The following is a 20721-nucleotide window of genomic DNA, read 5'->3' on the forward strand; positions in this document are numbered from 1 at the left end:
TGAGGACTCTTCATGTGAGTCAGTGACTAGAGAAGAATATATAAACGGACAAATGCTGACCATTAAATACTTTATTAACATTTTAGTAATAATATTAATAGTAATAAGTTTAATTTATACAGCACCTTTCTCACACTCAAGGTCTCTTTACATCAATACAGGAAAAAACAAACGAACAAACAAAAAGCATTAAGTAATTTACAAAAGGGAGCTGATGAAAATGTAAAGAAAAAATGTGTGTTTTCAGTTGTGATTTAAAAGAACAGTGATTAAAAACTTAGACATGTTACATTTCAGACACCAACAAGAAACGCTTCTTACTCAAACACACCATTCCACCTTAAAAGAGAACAGGATTCCCCACAATCATAAATGTCCCATTTAACTGTGTGTGTTGAGATTTATCTGTTGTGTTTGTAGTCCTCAGGCGGTAGTGCTGAGTTCTCTGTGTCTCGTGCAGGACATCCTGTCCTCTGAGGCCCTGTAGGTGTCGAGTGTGTTGTGGATAACTGGAGTGACTCCACCTCCCTGATGTCTGTGGTATTGATTCCTGGAACTGATAATATTGGGGGTGTTTGTTGAAGTTGATGATCATTTACAGCTTCTTTAGGGGATTGAGACTGAGGCAGAGTTCCCTCCGCAGCAAACAAGATGTCCCCACGTTGCATCGTCTCCATCTGTGGAGCTCCAGCGTTTCAGTTGAGAAAGGGAGAGATGAGAGGGAGGAGACGAGTGTTTATACTTCTGAACTCTACACACACACCTGCATCTCTCTACACACACGCCTGCACCTCTCTACACACACACGCCTGCACCTCTCTACACACACACGCGCGCCTGCAACTCTATACACACGCCTGCATCTTTCTACACACACACACCTGCATCTCTCTACACACACACGCCTGCATCTCTCTACACACACACGCCTGCATCTCTCTACACACACACGCCTGCATCTCTCTACACACACACGCCTGCATCTCTCTACACACACACACGCCTGCATCTCTCTACACACACACACACGCCTGCATCTCTCTACACACACACACACGCCTGCATCTCTCTACACATGCCTGCATTTCTCCACATACACACGCCTGCATCTCTCTACACACACACACGCCTGCATCTCTCTACACTTGCCTGCATCTCTCTACACACACACACACTCCTGCATCTCTCTACACATGCCTGCATTTCTCCACATACACACGCCTGCATCTCTCCACATACACACACGCATGCATCTCTCCACACACACATGCCTGCATCTCTCTACACACACACGCCTGCAATGCTCTACACACACGCTTGCATCTCTCTACACACACGCCTGCAATGCTCTGCTCACACACCTGCATCTCTCCCTATACATACACCACCACATTTGTGGAGCCCTGTACTCACTTGGTAAGGACTACACTCACCTGTGAAGTTTAAAAGGCACCTCCAGGAGAACGTATACACCTGTAAAAACTTGCATTGTTGCCTTGAAGGGCATATACACACCTGAAAAAAGCCTTGGCAAGGACTTCACACCTGTGAAGCTAAACACACACCTTTGAGACTATGTGGACTACACATCTGTATGCATGCAGTCCAGTAGATCTATATATAAACATCCCCTTTACTAAAGACCCTCCACGTGTTTACACACCTGCCATGCACCTGTACAAACCTCAAACTGTGCACACCTGTGAACATATCTACACACACTTCTGAGACTGTGTGCATACATATCTGGGTCTTTAAGTACTTAAAATTCCTTATAAAACCATCAACTTTAATAAAGGACCCTTCAAGACCTGCACACACACACACACACAGCTCTCATGCTCTACACACCAGTGAAGGTTTGGTATTCATGCTATTTCTGTTTGCCAGGAAATGAAATTCATCCTCAGAGTGCTCCAGCTCCTCTCTGTCTGCGCAGACATAGTTCAGTGATGTTTGTTTGATCTGAAAACTTGACACGACTGTGATTGGATCCTCACACCATCTCCTCCAGAGGGGAGGGACGGAGGGTCTGCCGTTCAGATGCTGGCGTTGGAACAGGTCTGCGTTCACTGAGGCTGGTTATTTTTGTCTCGTCTTGGAACTGGGACAATGAAAGATGAGGAAGAGTGGAGGGGGATGAGGCGGTGTTGACTGAATGTGTCTGGAAACATAGGGCCATACAATGTCTGAGTGTTTACAAACAGCAGGAGACAGCAGGAGCTGAGACGTCTTTCACTGCTCTGTCTCTCCACACACACACACACAATTCTGAGTCCATGGACACACCAGCTGAGCTAAAAACACACACCTGCAACCGTCTGAAACAAAGTCCTAGACATATCTGAGAAGATCAACACACACTCACATTTATAAATGACAGTGAGTCATGCTTCTTTACATTAATGTGTGGATCTAGAGCCCACCAACCCACACACTGTGAAACAAGACCCTCAGTCAGTTTCCGGTGTGCTGCCTAAGACAGAGAACACAGGATGAAACGAGCCGTTTTATTCTGCTCGTATTCTGACGTCAAGTGCAGAGACTTTAGAATCACCCCGCCCCCTCTTCTGAGTCTGTTCAATCACAGCACTGGATCCACGTTTATGTGACAGCACAAATACAAGGTTAAACACAGCAAAACAGACACAATGAGCACAGAGAAATAAGAGCACTGAGTAAAAACAGCTAAAAATCAGAGCTTGTGCTCTATGCTTGTCACTACTGTGCACTCGGGTCATGTGAACAGCGAACGGCTCGTTTTCATTCATTGTCATCAGTCGTCACATAAAAGAAATAATAGATAAGCAGAAGAGTGAGAGTTCAGCTGATGGATGAGACAGGTTCAGTGCCAATGAGTCTTTGTCGCTGGGTTTCACTCTTTCTGTATTCTATTTCTTTCTATCATGCTCTCTGCACTCTCTCTCGGTACACACTCTCTCTGTACACACTCTCTCTCTGACAGATCACCCACGTCTGCAGATGAACATTTGAAGAGGACACGCTTTACTGACCTCGGACACTTGGAGAGTTTGGACACTGCTGCGAGAAAACGACTTGGCTGATTGTTTTGGCTCATACCAATCTTTCTCTCTCTCTCTCTCTCTCTCTCTCTGTGTGTGTGTGTGTGTGTGTGTGGGGGGGGGGGGGGGGGTGTAATAACTGTGATTGAGAAGTGAAAATCCCACTGTGATCCACAGTATAACTCAGCACCCATCATTCCTCAGTGTCCTCCTCTGACTGGGCTTAAAGTGCCAAACAGTGGACAGAAGGAGCACAGATGCTCCGGCGAGAAAAGAAATGGAATTTAAGGCTTTACAGATCTCTGTAGACATTCGGGAAACCCTGTAAACACTTCTGAAGCGTTGTAGACACTCGGGAAGCATCTCTAGACTTTTGAAGTTCAGTGGACTGAAGCAGTACACACTCCGGCACTAAAAGAAATAGAATGAAAGGCCTTGCGAATCTCTGTAGACATACATTTGAAGCTCTATAGATAGTTCTATAGACACTTTATAGACAATTCTGAAGCTCTGTAGACACTCGAGGAACTATGTAGACACTTTTGAAGCTCTGTAGACAATTGAGAAACTCTATAGACTCACATCTATAAACCCTTTCCAAGCTTCCCAACTCAATGCCTGTGTTTGAGGACTCAAAGTCCCACTGTGAGCTAGCTGTGGAGCCAGAATTGCACACTTCATTAACTTAGTTAGGATTAGTTAGATTCAAATAAAAATCAGCCACTGGAATAACTGGGAGTTACCGGCACTCTAGTGTCGCATCGCCAGAGTTTTATGAGAGTCTGGTGCTTTTCACACGTACCGTGGCCAAGATCCACCTACTGCTGCAGGAAAAGAAATCTGACTGACACGCAAAAGGACCAATCACAAGTCTGCTATTTCAGCATGACGTGTAGAAGGAGGCAGAGAGCCAATCAGAACACAGCAGCCAGAATCCTGACAATGAGGCCAATATAACGCACTGAAAGTATCAGATTCTCTGTCAGCTTGTGGGCAGAGCATCTGTGTCTGAGGCTCAAGACTATCCTGCAGAGACACAAGCTATGCTTTACTGTCCCCTCAGCTTTCTGTCCTCCTTCAGCATCAAGACCAGGGACATCGGGCGGCCATCAAACTGAACAACGATCCACCGAAGAGACAGGACGAGTCTCATATCTGGACAGAGCTGGTCAGGTTTTAGTCTTCTCTGACAGACAGAGCACTGATATTGTCCCGTAAAGCAGGGTGGGGGTCCTCCAGGGTTCCGTCCACCATGTCCCCTCAGAGCTGAAGACAAGAGAGGACACACCAGCGAGACCTGATTTTATTCAGACTCTACATTTAACCCATCTGCAGCCATGAACTTCTCTTTTCTCTGTCTTTACTTTTCAGTCATTCTTTTTCTCTCACTGTGTCTCTGTGTCTTTCTTTCCATCTCTCTCTGATTCTCCTTTGCCTTTCATTCTTCCTTCTTACATCAGCTCCAATTGAATTTATCCAAAACTGAACTGCTGGTCCTCCCAGCCAAGCAAGCTATTCTCCATAACATCAGGATCAAGCTAGAGTCCCTATCAGTGGCTCCCACCAAGGTTGTAAGAAACCTGGGTGTCATGGTTGATGACCAGCTGACCTTCGCAGATCATGTTATCGCTGTAGCTCGATCTTGCCGCTTCTCCCTATTCAACATAAGGAAGATTAGACCATACCTAACTCATCATGCCACACAGCTCCTTGTTCGGACATTAGTAATCTCCCAATTTGACAGGTCTTCCGGCCTGTGGTGTGAGACCGCTACAGATGATCCAGAATGCTGCAGCACGCCTGGTTTTCAACAAGCCTAAAAGAGCATATGTCACACCCCTATTAGCTGAGTTGTATTGGCTACCATTAGCTGCTCGCATCAAATTTAAATCACTAATGATGGCCTTCAGAGTATTCACTGGTTCCGCTCCCATCTACCTCAATAGACTCTTAAAACCATACGTTATGGCCGTAACACGGCCAACCCCACGTACAGGTCAGTCGAGTCTATTCTCATCTCTGGTACCACGCTGGTGGAACGAGCTTCCAAGCACTATCAGAGCAACAGAAACCCTCTCCGCATTCAAGAAATCCTTGAAAACCCAGCTCTTCCGAGAGTATCTCTTGCACTGACAGTCTTTCTTTAATGCACTTATTACTTCCTGGCATATTGCACTCAATGTAAGGTATTTTGTATAAATTGTGCTGTAGTTTGAATGTTAGATCCTCTGTTGTAAGTCACTTTGTATAAAAGCATCTGCCAAATGCATAAATGTAAAATGTAAATTTAAATTTGCCTTGTATTCATGCACCCCACACCCCCCTCTCTCTCTATTGTTGCTTTTCCACTGCAGGGCCCCTACTCATCTTTTCTGCTTCTCCATCAGGTAAATCTGGTCCTGGTACCAGGTTCTTTTATTAGTCCCTGTTCTTTCGTGGTTCCGATCGAGCCAAGTAGGGACTAAGCCGTGACGTGTAAACCTTGCAGAGCGCTGATTGTCCAGACGGAGTCGTCACTCTATGCCACGCAATGCAGATGTCCAGCACAAACTCTCCATCAGTTTTGTAGCACTTTTGCTCTTGTGTTTACTTTCATGCAGTTTCTGTGCCGTGGCTCAGCCAACAACATACAGAGAAAAACCCTGAATGTTTTTCTTCACTATTTACCGAGCTATAGATGTAATCATACAGGAGGCGTTTCTATCAAACAAACAGACCATAGAACAACAAATGAGGGAGTACCCTTTGATTTAAATGGTGGACCTTGCCTTTAGGACACAGTGCAGTTGATTCAGGAACAGGGATAAAGCACACACTGCTCTCAATAATGGCCATAAAGCTTTGCTCCCAATTGCATAAAGTTTGTGTCCTCCACCCACATCCCATTGGACTTGGTGCCATCTCCTGTCGCTGGAGACCAACAGCTGTCATAAAAAGTGTGTGTCTACCTGACTCCTCTACCCATCAGTCAGATCAAAGTCCTCTGTGCTTGGTGGGAGGAGCTGAAAGGGAAACTCCACCAATATTTGAACATTTCTCTGTAGTTTTGTGGCTGTGTTATACTGTAATCGGGGGTCTCCATCTGCAGCTGCAGAGTGGTGGGGTTATTCTCTATCACTGATCTCTGATCAGCTGGGGCCTGACAGAGCTGCACTCATCCTCTTGTGAGCCAAGTGTGGGCTTTCGCCACTCAGCTCAAAGTCTGATGCTGCTTCACACACAGCGCAGGAAATGAGCAGGAGAACGAACAGCGTCTCATCTGTGAATCAGAATCATTCTCGGAGCGTCCCCCAGCACATGACACTGTCTCTGAGACACAGAAACCAGTCCCTCACACACACACACACATTTCCCACCTGCTTTGAAGACATCAGCTTCAAAGACTCCAACTCTGCATCCATTCTCCACTTAGCATCACACACTTCACCAGGGCTTTCCTTCCATAAGAGAGAAAGAGAGAGAGAGAGAGAGAGAGAGCGAGAGAGAGAGAGAGAGAGAGAATGTGCACTGAAAGATCAAAGAGCTCATTCTCTCTCTCCCTCTTCTTTCAACACTTCCAATTTCTTTCTCTCTTACCTTCCTTTCCACTTTCTCATACTTTTCTCCCTTTCTTTTGTCTTCAATCATTCCTTCTCTTACATCTCTTTTCTGCTGCCCCTTCATCCCTCCTTCTCTGATATTCTCTGCCACGTATTCTCTCTCTCTCTCTGACACACATTTCATACAAATGATCAGTGCCTCAGTTCTATTATTTTCCCCTTATCCTCCTCTCTGTTTCATCTTTTGTCTATCCCTCTCCTCCTCGCTTTCTCTTTGCTCTTATTCTTTCTCTAGCACCACATTTTATCTCTCATTCTTTTTTTCTCCCTTCCTTCTCTACTTCCCTCAGCTATGTAACATTCACCAATCAGCCACAAGATTAAAACCACAGAGAGGGGACGTGATTAACACTGATGACCTGGTTACAGTGGTTTTAATCTTGAGTTCTGCTGATGTTCCTCTGACATGGACTCCCTCCCTAAACCCTGCAGACCGAGCCCACCCTTCAAGACAGCGGTGGTCTCTAACAGCAGTGTCCTCTCACCACACCACAAACATTGCTCAGGAATCATCTGAGGAACAGAATCAAGGTCCAGGTTCCTCAGATCTCAGTCCGGTCCGGAGTCTACAGGAGGAGCTGGAGGAACCAGTCCCATCCAGAGACACCGACTCCACCTCGCAGCTTACAGGACTCACAGGATCCGTGCCTTTCAGAGGTCCCGGGGGTCCATGCCTTTATGGGTCAGAGCTGGTTTGGGGCATTTAGCATTTACATCATAATATCAGCAGGCGGTTTTAATGTTATGGCTGTTATGGGTTATATCCTAATTTATGAATAAATGCAATTCTGTCTGTTAGAATTGTTCATGTGAATAATAAGTTTCCTACACACACACATACAAATGATCGTTGCACAGTGTGTTATAAATACATTTAGAGTAGCATCATTTCAAACGGGCTTCCTTTTTCCTTCAGCTTAACACAGAGAATGTGTTCCATAAACACACACACACACAGCATGAGTCTGTAGCTCCAGCCATTAACTCAGTGCAGTTACTTTAAGCTACTCAGCAAATGCATTTTCATTTTTCTTCTTCCTCTTTTATCTGACGATCCCTAGGGCATTGAAGCACACGGACTCGCACACATGCACTTATACACACACACACACACACAATCTCCTATAGGTACATTATCTGGCACTAAACCCAGCCTCAGTGTAAATCACCCCAAGGCGTAAGTGTGGTGGTCTGTCTGAATGCAGCCCTCTGTGGGAGTCTACAATGCAGGAACCAAGCAGTGAAACCTACTGAACATGTTTGAGAAAGGTGCACAAATACACAACGTATTTCATGCCCAATGTCAAGAACAAGCAGAAAACAGCACGAGTTAGCTGTAGACTTACAGTTCCACCTTAAATGGTGAAGCAGTTATATTGTAGTGCCTGAGGCTACAGTGGGTACAGAAAGTATTCAGAAACCTTTACATTTTTCACTCTTTGTTTCATTGCAGCCATTTGCTAAAATAAAAAAATGTTTTATTTTATTTCTCATTAATGTACACTCACTACCCCATCTTGACAGAAATAAAACAGAAATGTAGAAATTTTTGCAAATGTATTAAATGTATGAATTGAACTCCACCAATATTTGACCATTTCTGTGTAGTTCTGTGGCTGTGTGTTATACTGTAAAAAGAAAAACTAAATGTCACCTGATCATAAGTATTCAGACCCTTTGCTGTGACACTCATATTTAACCCACATGCTGTCCATTTCTTCTGATCCTCCTTGAGATGGTTCTACTCCTTCATTGGGGTCCAGCTGTGTTTAATTAAACTGATTGGACTTGAATAGTAAAGGCACACACCTGTGTCTATAAGACATCACCGCTCACAGTGCATGTCAGAGCAAATGAGAATCATGAGGTCGAAGGAACTGCCCAAGGCAAGGCACAGATCTGGCTAAGGTTACAAAAGAATTTCTGCAGCACTCAAGGTTCCTAAGAGCACAGTGGCCTCCATAATCCTTAAATGGAAGAAGTTTGGAACGACCAGAACTAGACCTAGGCCTGGCCGTCCAGCCAAACTGAGCAATCGTGGGAGAAGAGTCTTGGTGAGAGAGGTAAAGAAGAACCCAAAGATCACTTTGGCTGAGCTCCAGAGATGCAGTAGGGAGATGGGAGAAAGTTCCACAAAGTCAACTATCACTGCAGCCCTCCACCAGTCGGGGCTTTATGGCAGAGTGGCCAGACAGAAGCCTCTCTTCAGTGCAAGACATATGAAAGCCCGCATAGAGTTTGCCAAAAAACACATGGCCTCCCAGACTATGAGAAAGAAGATTCTCTGGTCTGATGAGATGAAGATTGAACTTTTTGGTGTTAATTCTAAGCTGTATGTGTGGAGAAAACCAGGCAATACTCATCACCTTCCCAATACAATCCCAACATTGAAACATGGTGGTGGCAGCATACTATGAGGGTGTTTTTCAGCTGCAGGGACAGGACGACTGGTTGCAATTGAAGGAATGATGAATGCGGCCAAGTACAGAGATATCCTGGATATCCTGTTTCCTAGGGGGAGATTTTAACCAGTACATCCTGTAACACAGCTCCAAGTTGCAAGAGGACACTCAAAATATAGTCTGTTTTGAGCTGTGGAGCAGTGAAACTGTGTTCTCTGAAGGTATGGCGTTCCATCCATTGCCTCTGGGACGAATCCTCAGACATCAACCTCTGACCTCATTAACACGCCATCAGATCCTCACAGCAAAATTCTTTATCTAGAATAAAGCCTTTAATAGGACCACTGTCAGACACTGCAGACAGATCTGACCACAGTAATGTCCACAACACTCATGTAGAGAGGGTTGATACAAACCTCTACAGCTTTCTACTCTTCTGGGAAGGCTTTATACTAGATTACCATGAGGATTTGATGACACTGAGCCATCAACAGGTGCTGATGTTGGATTCTGTATCCCAGCTCATACCATACATATTGGATGGAGCTCCATGCCTCCAGAGAATACAGAGAATTGGCCGCAGGCCAATACTGCAGTGTTAGACTTATCTTCAAAATATATATATTTTGAAGACAAGAACTATGATGAAATGTTTTGTCATCAAGTAATAACTAAAGATTGATAAAGTACTTGATATTTCTGATTTGAAAAGAGAAAATCCCAAGGAAATAAAAACAGGAAAATGCCCCATCCGTTTGTTGTTGTTAGGTGAGTTCCTGTTTCCTGCCTTTCTCTCTCTCTCTTTGTTCACCCCTGCTGCTATGACTCAGGACCACATTCTGAAAACATTTTACACTCGACACAAGGAATTTTCTGTGATTTTCTGTGAATGATAGAGGGTTTTACTTTAGGAGAGTGAGGAGATTTTAATCTTAAATGACATGAGTCAACTTTATTTCAATCTAAAAAAAAAAAACCTCATTCTTCCTCACCATCCTGCGATATGGGGCTGACTTTATTCAGAAACATCCAGAGTTATGTTCAGAGTCTGGTTCCAAAGTCATCGTCCCTCTGCAGCATCTACGTTCACAGCAAGAGCAGCAGATACAGTCACAGTAAACAGAGACAGTGACGAGGATTTCACTCCTAAAGAATCGATTCTTTGAGTGTCTGCGATTCTCTTGTATCAAATGCTAGCCAATGATTTATAAAGTTAATGTTAGTGTTAAATAAATGTATTAAAATAGAAATAAAATAAAATAAAATGTATTTAAACAGAAACGTTCCTTAATTCCTTCAATAATTTTGGAAGGTAATGTGTTTTTAAATGTTACATACATTTTAAGCTATTGTTTATAAACATTAGTAATAAATAATACTTCTAAAAAAAGTAAAACCTTATTAATGCTAAAAACTAATGCTAGACTTTTTTTTATTAATTTTTTTAAATCTAAAACTAAACTAAGATATTTAAGTTCTTAAACTCAAACTGGATTAAATTTAACAATAAATAAATGACTTAAATGGAACTAAAACTAATTCATTCATTCATTTATTCATTCATTGTGAATCAGCGCTTATCCAGTTAAGGTTTGCAGTGGGTCTGGAGCCTACTAAGAATCACTGGGTGCAAGGCAGGAACACACCCTGGAGGGGGCGCCTTCATACTCACACATTCACTCACACCTATTGACAATTTTGAGTCGCCAAACCACCTACCAGCATGTGTTTTTTTTTTTTTGTTTTTTTTGTTTTGTTTTTTGACCATGGGAGGATACCGGAGCACCCAGAGGAAACCCACGTAGACTGGGGAGAACACACCAAACTCCTCAAAAGACAGTCACCCAGAGCGGGGCTCAAACCCACATCCCCAGGAACCTGGATTTATGCCGTTGTATGCTTAGCTGAACCTATGTGTGCTTTACATCTTTATTTTCTACACATGGGAAAACATGGGAATTTCTTTTTTTAATTCATCCGAGAACTTACATTTACATTTCGGCATAGCTGCTCGGGATGAGGGTAGGTATATGAGCTTTGCCTGACGTAAAGAAGGACAGTGCAGACTGACCAATTAAATCTTTACAGAGAAGGTTATCGACCAATAATGGTAGCTCTACAGTCAGACCGTGCAATCAGAATATTTTAGGCTACTTCACCATTCCCCCTTCTCACTCAAACGAACCAATCGGAGTAGGGGAGGGCGGGACTAGTTTGTGAACGAAACGATTCTTGAAATTCTATGTAAACTCTAGAAAAACAACATCCCAGACGTTTGTGAAATTCCGCCCGGACATTTCTTTAAGTCTAAAAAAGAGGACATGTCACCCTAAAAAACCCCAACAAAATAAGGCTAAAACTAAATCAAATTAGCTACCACCCAGCCCTCGCTTGCGGTGAACAGCACTCTAACTCATAGTAGATGTATTGAAAAGAGCTCCATCAGCCCACAGAACACAGTTTTACAATTAGAACACATTACAGAGCATACCTGCTCTGTCATTATAAAAATGTCTGGCCATTGTGTGCATTATACAGTGTAACTAGAGAGGTTATAACTTGACCCCTATCCCCCCCCCCGGACAATGTGTGTGCCCCTCCCTCTAAAGCTCTAAAGCTACACACTGCAGCAGAATGCACACCGTGGCCTGAGTAAAAGGTCTGGAGGTGGTCCAACGGCCCCCTCATTGAGAGCCCGCCATAAGCAGCACGAGCAGCGAGAAGCAGGCCCTCTGCCACCAGTCGGCCTTTAGCGGCCGTGCCAGCGCCACCCCCCACCTCCCCTCACCCCACCCCCACACACTGAGAGCTTTCAGAGCCGTGGAGGAGCGCAGCGCCGACCACAATGCACTCAATGCACAGCGCTCCCAGGCAAGTCTCTTCCAGCAGGAGATAAAGAGGCAGCAGAAAAGCCACTTATCACACAGGGGCTATCTGCAGCCCACATCGAGGCCAGGGGCTTGGGAACCGGACCTGCTTCTCTCAAGGGTAGAGGGAGTGTGCTGAAACTGCCAGAAACATACAGAGGGAGGGAGTGGGGGGTGAGGGAGGGAGTGGGGGGTGAGGGAGGGAGAGGGAGAGATGGAGATGGAGGGAGGGATGACACTCTGAATGAGTTTCTGAATGACAGCTAAACTAGAGACAACATGAGCCAAGCCCAGCCTCTATCACGTCATCAGCGCTTCTGTTTCCAGGGCATTTACCAACACAATACAACGCTGCACACAACACAACACACAAGACCCAACACGACACAACACACAGAACACAACAACACACATCACACAAGACCCAACACAACACCGCACCCAACACACAGCACTCAACACAACACAGCACACAACCTAACACACAGCAAAATACAGAGCACACAACACCCAAAACACCACACAGCACACAAGCCAACACTCAACACAATACAACACTACTCAACACACAGCACACAACACAATGTAACACAATAGCGCACAACACAACACACAACCCAACACAGCACACAGTAAACAACCCAACACACAGCACACAACCCAACACAGCACAACACAATGTAACACATATCGAACAAAACAACACAACACAACACACAGCACATAACCCAACACAGCACACAACACAATGTAACATATAGCGCACAACACAACACGCAGCATACAACACAGAGCACACAACACAACACGCAGCACACAACACAGAGCACACAACACAGCACAAGCCAACACAACAACACTGAATTGCTGTGCACATAGCACAGAAAACAACACAGCACACAACACAATTAAACACATGGCACACAAAACACACAGCTTACAACCCAACACACAGCAAACAATCCAACACACAGCACAACACAGCACAACACATAGCATACAACCCAACACACAGCACACAGCAAACAATCTAACACACAGCACAACACAGCACACAACACAATACAACACAATTCAACACATAGCACAACACAGCACACAATCCAACAAACAGCATATTAAAGTAAAACACAACACAGCACAACAAGACACTACCCATTGACACCTCCTATAATGTCCAGCGAGCCAGTCAGACCCTGTCTGTGGGTTTAATGAGGGATGATGATTGGTCGGGGTTTAGTGAGGGATGGTGATTGGTTGGGGGTTAAGTAAGGGATGATGATTGGTGGGGGTTAAGTGAGTGATGATGATTGGTCGGTGGGTTTAGTGAGGGATGATGATTGGTTGGTGGGTTTAGTGAGGGATGATGATTGATCAGGGGTTAAGCAAGAGATGATGATTGGTCGGTGGGTTTAGTGAGGGATGATATTGAGAGTTTTTAGTGACATCACAAAAACTGAACTCATAAATTGCTGGTTCTGCAGCTTGGCTTTTAGATTATGGACCAGGTGCAGAAATCAACTGCTTTCAGGAGGAAGTAAAAAGAAGTGAATTAATCAGTGAATGAAAGTGTGTAACTGCGAATGAGGCCTTTATGGAGAAACTGTTCCATATTCTCGGAACTGAAGAAATGACCCGGTCACTTTCTGATGTTGAGTCTAAAGATAGCTGTGGACTACAGCACTGCCGTGAATGGGACTCAGAGGACAGAGCTTCTTTTAAAGTCTATGATAAGGTTTCATTTAAATTCCTGAGGAACAGATGGGTTTTCAATCTGCAGTTGAAGACATTAAAGGACTCTGCTGATCAGACAGTCAAAGGAAGATCAGTCCACCATCTGGACATGAGGAGAAGGCTCAAGACATTTGTCTTAAATGTGTCCTGTCTCTGGTTTGAGGAGCTTAAAAAGAGACCAGGATTTTTCTCAGTTTGTAGGCTCTGGGGGTCTCCTACTTCAAACCCCACAAGTCCCACAGTAGTATTCTCCCACTGTCTAAACAGCCCTGTTCAGAACACCCACTTTCAGCAGGCTCTGATTTTTAGCTCTTTTCGCTCGCTTTTTGTTTTCCCCGTTTTCACTCAGTGCTCTTATTTGTCTTTGTTGTCTCTGTTTCGCTGCATAACTTCGTCTTTGCACTTACACGTAAATAGGAGTCCAGCACTGTGATTGGCCAGACGAGGGGGCGGGGCGATTCTAAAGTCTCTGCACTTGACATCAGAAGCGGATCAGAACCAGAATGGCTCGTTTTATCCCATGATTTCTGACAGAAAACTGATTGGGTTCTTGATTCACATTTGATCAACAACTATGTGAAATTTCACTGATGCGTGGCATGAGAAAATCAACATTTCTAAAGGAGAGATATGTATGGAAATATAAAATTTCAAATCTGAATATTTTACCACCTCCAATTTTCAAGCTTATTAAATGCCATACAAAAATTATTAAATAATATAAAAAATTAAAACACTCCTTGATTTAGCTCCATAGATAAGACACAAGGTGAGATGAGGACCACCCTGTCCTGTTCCTTCCTGTCCTGAGGGGAGCTGAACTGTAATATAAATGCGGCTGTCTGACACAAACACGGAGGAGAAATGTTTGTAAGAGTCTATAACTCCAGAGTGAAGGAGAAGGACCAGCAGAACTCCAGTAGGTCTTTCTCTCCTGAGACCCTCCGAGCTCTCGTCTCCGTTCACCTGAGGAGACGCAAGACGGGTGCTTGGGTTCGTCCTGCGGCTGGAGGCTAATGGTGGTGGACAGCTGTCCGCGAGCGTCTCCGTGACGAGCCTGCAGATCAGACCCCTACAACACACTGCTCCAGAACTGCGCAGAAAAGCTCTCACACCAGGGTCCCTCACTGGGCCAGACACGTCCCCCAAACAACACACACACGCACAAACACGTACCCCAATGACACACGCATGCATGATACATGTCCCAAATAACACACACACGTCCCCCCAACGACACACAGACACACATATCCCCCAAAAACACACACACACACAGACACATATCCCCCCAGCGACACATCCACATGTGCCCAACAACACAGACACACAACCCACACATACAGACACGTCCCCCAACAAACACATGTATACCAACAACACACACCCACACATCCCCCCAATGACTGACACATACACGTCAACAACACACACACGCACCTACACAAACAAACACATCCCCACAGCGACACAAATGCGTCCCCCTACGACACAGACACGTCCCAAACAACACACGTGCCCCCCAACAACACACATGCCCCCAACAACACACACACTTCCTAAAAGAACACACACACACACCCTGAATAACAAACACACACATCTCCCCAACGACCCACACACACACACACACACACACATACACACACACATCCCCTAGACAACACACACACAGATACAGACACATCCCCCAACAACACACACACACACAGGTCCCCTATCAACACACACACACACACGTGTCCATGGCTAAAAACCAGATTTTCGGTCCAGGGTGAACATCGAACAGCTCATTATCATTTAAAGGAACAGGTGCTGAAAGTGGGCAGGGCGTTCTGAACAGGGCTGTTTAAACAGTGGGAGAATGCTGCTGTGGGGCTTGACCAACGCACGTCACTGGCATTTCATTTTCACCTTAGATCTTGAAAAGTGGGGTGTTTTTAAACGTTAGAAACTCAGAGGCTGCAGAGGGCTTCAGCAGTGTCGGGGTTAAGTTTGACTTGAGCTGGGCTCAGTGGTGCATTGCTTTTTAATGTCCATGCCAATTTATCACAGAGAACTTTAAAAGGATTCCCTTCTTCCGCTCTTCCTCCAGCTGAACACTTCATCTTTTATTTGCACTCCTGCTCTCAGGGAAGAGGCTAAACCTGTCGTCCTTTCACCGTAATCCATACTGGACAATGAGATGCTCTCCCCATATCCCTCCACTCTGCATGCAGCGCTTAGGCTCCCTCTGCTCTCAGATGAAGAGGGGATGAGGGATGATGGGTTTTTCGTGTCCTGGGCTTTCCATTAGCATGCAGAAGAGCGAGGGAATATTCTGGATTATGACGTCCATGCCACAGGGCCGGTATTTCACGTGTAAAGTGATTACGGCTCCCGCAGCCGAGTGCTCTGTGGCTTTAGAGGCGCCTCTCTGCTCTCTGTGATTTCATCTGAATACGGTTATTGGTGTCACAGAGCTGCTGCAGGGCCCCGCTGTGGCCCGTCTGGGGCTGCCGGTGCTGGGTAATGAGCCCCAGTGGGTTCTGGGTAATGGACTTCATCGCAAAAACATTTTCCTTAAGGAGCTGCAGAGAACAGGAGAATGGACTGGCCTCCAGTCCGCCATCCATCAAACACAGCACACATACACGCGCACCGTGAAGAGCTTCTGTCCATCTCATCTAAATTCCCTCCCAAACTGACAGGGTCCAAACAAACTTCTGTTCGAAATCCCCCAGTGACTCACACACACTGACCCAGTCACACATACACACCCCCGTGGGCAGTGTCACACATTCACTCTCTCTCACTCACTCACACACACACACACACACACACACACACCTGTGGACAGTGTTACACATTCACCAAGTCACTCACACCTGTGGGCTGTGTCACACACTCACCCAGTCCCTCACACACTCACCCAGTCACACACACACCCTCACACCTCTGGACAGTGTTAAACACTCACCCAGTCCCTCACTCAAATCACTCTCACACTCAACCAGTCCCTCATACCTGTGGAGAGTGTCGCACACTTTCTCCACCTACCAGTGTGTGTTTGGACTGAGATAGGATCAGACTGGAGAAGACAGGACAACTAATGTGATAAAGACGAGCTGTATCTCCACCTGAAACACTCCTCCGCTCCAGAGATGTAAATAACCACAAACGTCAGCATCTGCACATCTGTCCCAGCCCACACACACACAAAAACTCTCTGAAGAGAAGGTCAGAGAGTGTTGATTGACTCTAATTGCACTGACGGCTCCCAAACATCACCATCTGTCGGCCTTTACAGAGAATTAATCAAGATAACTGACGAGATCTCCACTCTCACGCTCATTTCTCAAACCGGGAGTGAGGCTTACATCCCACAAAATACAGGCAAAATCTCATCTTTATTAAAGCAACACTATGTATAGTACCAGTCAACATCTCCTCTTGTCACTGGTAGAATAGGGCTATTCACTGTATAGAACTGTTTACCAGCCCCTACCTCTGCACAACCCAAGTTATGGTCTCAACCACATTCAGAAGGCGAGCAGTTCTACAAATTAACACTTGACGATGCCACAGCTGTTCACTGAAAACCATTCCAGGTGACGACCTCATGAGGGAATGGCGAGAGTGTGCAAAGCTGTCATCAAAGCAAAAGGTGGCTATTTTGAAGAATCTTAAGTATTAAACATATTCTGGTTTGTTTAACACTTGTTTTGTTTACTACATAATTCCATATGGAGTAAGAATAGTCATAGAAAAAAAACTACTTTTGAATGAGAAGATGTCTACATTTTTGACTGGTACTGTACATTCACAATATGTAGAAAATGGTACAAAAAAAAACCCTCCCTGAATGGGCATGTCCAGACATTTGACTGGAACCATAATATATTTACCTTAAAATTATGGCTAAAAAATCACTGTGATGCTGCACTGAGATGTAATAGGGAGAATATGGGACTCTGTTGTTGTTACTCAGGGCTCAGCACTCCGGAAATTGCACCATGTAACTGCTCCAACCCCCCTTGATTTCAGGACAGTGCAATAAAGTGAATGACACCCTGCAAATACAGGGGGAGCCCATGAGCAAAAATGTCATCATTTTTTTTTATTGCCAAATCTTAGTAATCTAAATGCATTTATATATTTTCTGTTATTGCAGTATTTTAATTGTTTTAAATGCCTTGAATTTTTTTTATTAATGCCCCTCAATTTAACAGCTTTTCTTTTCATTCCACAAAGCATTCGGAATTGTCTCTGTGTATGAAAGGTGCTCTATAAATATACAGGCCTTGCCTAGCATAACTAAAACCCATTGTAGTTATAACAGAAGCAAATTGTCCCTTTAGTTTTAGCCAGAATAATCAGAATAGTCATGAACAGAAACATTAAATAAGATTTTATGAGAAATTTAACTCCTCTCTAACATTATACACTCTCATATTGAATAACTCTAAGCTGTCAAGACTCCATCCTCCACCAGAGGGCAGAGATGGGCCTGTGTTTTCTATTTTAGTCCAAGTTTCTAATGATTCCAAATCATTCCAAATTGTGCAATAACAGCTGCCTCAAACCTCCACCAATTCTGCTGTAAATGACAGGGTCTAAACATCTCTGCAGGAGAAAAAAAAACAACCCCAAATCAGAGTAAAAGCAAATGATAAATGTTCTTAATAACACAGTGCTTTACTGGCTTTATCATGTTTTTACTCTGCACCGACTTGACGGTAAACAGTGAAGAACAGGAAGGTAAAGATAGTTAAAGCTCACAGTGAAGCAGGAAGCCTCTCCAAATATCATTCCTGAGTGATTAGGTTTACAAATAAGTTTTAATGTGTTTGTGAGTAACATATTGTAATTCTACTTTCAAACATTCTCTGCTCTTTTGTCATTTTATGGTGACTGATGTGTCGTATTAAAAATTACACATCTCATTTTATTAAAAAAAATAATAATAAAATAAAATAAAGTAGTGCAAAAAGTGATGAATTTATTTTGCACTGCATTCGTTGTGAGCTGCATCAGGAAAAAGTTACAGAAGCATGTGATGTATTTGTTCTGTTCTTGGGGATAATATTGTATCGGAAAGTGCGTGTGAGTTTGGGTTTAAAGATGGGAATTCCAGTGTTAGAGATTGGGAACGGAGCACATTAATATTTCATTTTTAGGTCTTTTTAAAAATAAAATGACATGACAATTTAATATTACACAAAAAAGTAAAATGTAAAATTAACACTAAACCTAACTATAGCACCTAACTAACCCCAATCCTAATCCTTAACTCTAACACTAACTTTAATTTTAAAACATGTCTTCATCTTATGTAATGATTTACACTGTGGGGACAACACAATGTGAGTGTGTAAAGAGGTTTTGGTCCCCACAGTGTGATTTATTCATGGCACACACACACACACACACACACTGCATTAGCCCAAATCAACACAACAGTAATAAATACTATTAGAGCCACTCTCCAGAGAGCCCCACCGCCACAGCACACTATGTCACATTCACTAGGGACTGTTATTCTGCAGTGGCACTTCACTTCAGTGCACTTTAGTTTCAGCTCTGACTCTGTGCAAACAGCCCTTCACACTGAGAGTGTGTGTCCAAACGCTTGTGGTCCAGCTGATTATATCTGCACTCCTTACACACAGTGTTTAAAACCTCCACAGAGCCCCATGAAGAGAAACAGGACACTGTACAGGAGACTAACCCTGCTTTCACACCAGTGTTTGTACATTTTCAACGAGAGCTGACAATTTCCAGCAACAAGATGCAACACAATGTCTGCGATGCGAAGTGGGCACAGTCAGTTATGTGATTAAGTGGAGTTTATGTAAATGAGTAGCAAAGTGATGTGGCAATAACCAATAGCAATTCAGCATTGAGCAGTGTGCGCCTCCACTACACTCTCTGTGGTGGTACCCTCGGTGGAACATGTACTGTACCTTTAATTAAGGAAAATCTCTGTACCTTATTCTATATTAACTGTAGATTTTAAATTTGTGTTGATTTCATAAGCCTTGTTTCATCTCAGGACTTTTATTCTGTTCTTTTAGTTGACACAGTTCTATAATGAAAGATTACAGACATCCCCCTTTCCTTCTGGAGAAGAGAATGTAAAGAACCTTTAAGGAACACAACTGGACTTTAACACCACTACTGTACCTTTAAAGGTGCATTACACTGTTTGTATCTTTAGTGATAGTAATGTACCTGTACAGTATCTTTATTTCTAAGTGTGTACTGTGTAACAGTACCATCCTTTTTGGTTCCTCCATAATAATTCCTACCACCAATGGAAGAGAATATCATTATCCTGTCATATATGATTTATTTTTATGAATATAACTGGGTGTAAAAAAGACTTGTGGAGAAGCATAACAGAAACTGTTGGGATTTAAGGTGAGATTTGATTAAAGTGCATTACCCGCCAAATCAGTAAACTGCTCTGTGGAACTTTCTTAGCGTCAGGGAAACCATGGCAACCAAAGTTCAGCTTGAACTCAGCAATGTCCCTAAAGAATGAGTGATCAGCCATCTGGGCAACGAGGCGTAAAGTTGCTTCTGATGTGCACAACACACTACCACCACGTCAGTGTCACTGCAGCGCTGAGAATGCTCCATCACCCACATCATACCTGCTCTGTGGGGTTCCTGAGCACTGAAGAACAGGGTGGGGTGGAAAGAGGGTAACACTGTATGCAAAGCAACACGTGGACTACAGTGCAGAACTACAGAATAACCAGAGTGGAAAGTGGAGCTGGGAGAGTGGACCGTGATAAGTATACCACAGAAAAACACAGACACAGAGCAGCTGGCCTTGAGTTTGGGTTTGAGGGGTTTGTGTGTGTGTGTGTGTGTGTGTTAGAGACAAAGTGAAGTGCGTGGGATGTTCCACTGGAAAGCGTTTGCTCTTATTTAAAGCAGGACGCTATTTTTCTCTTCTCTGACCAAACCTTGACCCTCAGACGGAGCTGGAAATAGGCTCAAACCCCAGGGAGATCGTTCTGGAACAGCAGCCTCCTTTTAACTGAGCAAACCAACACATTCCAGCATCCAGACTCCACTTACACACCAGTCCTTCCCTCGGTTCCTC

General features: G+C 44.1%; 1 protein-coding gene across 1 annotated transcript in view; it reads right to left on the bottom strand.

Annotated features, from left to right (window-relative positions):
- The window catches only part of efna2a (ephrin-A2a), a 95601-nt gene that overhangs the window by 14276 nt on the left and 60604 nt on the right, over window positions 1-20721 (bottom strand). The gene's annotated exons all lie outside the window — the stretch shown is intronic.

Source organism: Hoplias malabaricus, chromosome 1 (assembly GCF_029633855.1).
Source record: "Hoplias malabaricus isolate fHopMal1 chromosome 1, fHopMal1.hap1, whole genome shotgun sequence".
Lineage (NCBI taxonomy): Eukaryota > Metazoa > Chordata > Actinopteri > Characiformes > Erythrinidae > Hoplias > Hoplias malabaricus.